Source organism: Neovison vison, chromosome 2 (assembly GCF_020171115.1).
Source record: "Neovison vison isolate M4711 chromosome 2, ASM_NN_V1, whole genome shotgun sequence".
NCBI lineage: Eukaryota > Metazoa > Chordata > Mammalia > Carnivora > Mustelidae > Neogale > Neogale vison.
Window position 1 is genome coordinate 14,056,651 of NC_058092.1, and position 1,545 is coordinate 14,058,195.

Here is a 1,545-nt window from a genome sequence, read left to right on the forward strand (position 1 = left end):
TTCCATATTGAACTGGAAGGATGAACTGGAAGGCTTTTCGGGTCCCACCAGACCCTATAGAAATCTATCTGTAAGCAAATACTTAAACATGTCATGTTATTACTGTTTAAGTTTTAAATGGTGAGTGCCTTTTAAGTATCTTAGAGGGACTGCTTGGGGGAAAATAATGACTATTTTGCAGCGAGAGCCGCCAACTCTAATTTATCAGATTTGAAAGTGAAAATTTTCTTTTTGGGTTTTCTGAAGGGCATCAAAAGCCTACAGCATTTCCTGGCATTAAAAATTTTCAGTTTTCTGAGTCTTAAAAAAAATGCAGCTATTCAACTTCCCTTCTTCTTCTTCTTTTTTTTAAAAAAAGATTTTATTTATTTATTTGAAAGAGAGAGCAAGAGAGCACAAGCAGGGAGAGCAGCAGAGGGAGAGGGAGAAGCAGGCTCCCTGCTGAGCAGGGAGTGCGATGTGGGGCACCATCTCAGGACCCTGGGATCATGACCTGAACTGAAGGCAGACGTTTAACCAACTGAGCCACCCAGGCGCCCCTCAACTCCCCGTCTTGTATAAAGAATTCGAATGAGCCATGTTGGGGCACATGGGAGGCACCCTTGATTAGACCTCAGACTCCTGGTTTTGGCACAGCTTATGATCTCAGGGTTGTGAGATGGAGCCCGGAGTCTGGCTCCTTGCTCAGTGCGGAGGCAACTCCCCCTATGCCCCTCCTGCTGGTGCACCCTCATTCTCTCTCTCTCTCTCTCTCAGATGAATACATAAAAATCTTTATAAAAAAACAAAAAGAACCAGCTATGTCGTCTGGGTAATTAGTTTGTTTTCAATCTGAAAACCACATCAGAAGTAATGAATAAATAAATCTTAAAACACACACACACACACACACACACACACAAGAACCAGCTACATCGTCCGGGTAATTAGTTTGTTTCAATCTGAAAACCACATCAGAAGTATTTCCTTATTTGCTGTGACGATCAGGAAGCTCAGAACAAGATGTGTAGTACATCTCTCACTTCTAGCGGAAACTGTATATTTATTTATTTATTTATTTATTTATTTGAAAGTAGGCTCCATGCCCAATGTGGAGCTCCAACTCACGACCCCAAGATCAAGAGTCGCATGCTTCACGGACTGAGCCAGCTAGGCAACCTCTACCAAGGATTTTAGGCAATATGTGTTTAGGCAACATTTTGTTTCACTTGTCTCTTAATTCATCTGCTTTATCCCCTCCCCTAATGTTTGCTTGGCTCAACTTCATGACTTACTTTTTTTTTTTTTTTAATCTTTTGCACAATATATTTAGGAAACCCTCTTTGGGACATGGTAGGGTCCGTAAATATAAAATAAGATGAGTCACGTGAACTGCGCACCTTACAGATATGGTCTTATACAGTCATAAATCTCCAAACATCAAGTCCATGACTTCCAAAGACAAATAAAATTCCAAGGCCAAGTGAAATTCATCCTGAGAAGCAGAAGGAAGTAGCAAAGCATTAGGGGTGGACTCTTGAACTAATCTATTTCATATCTCTTTGT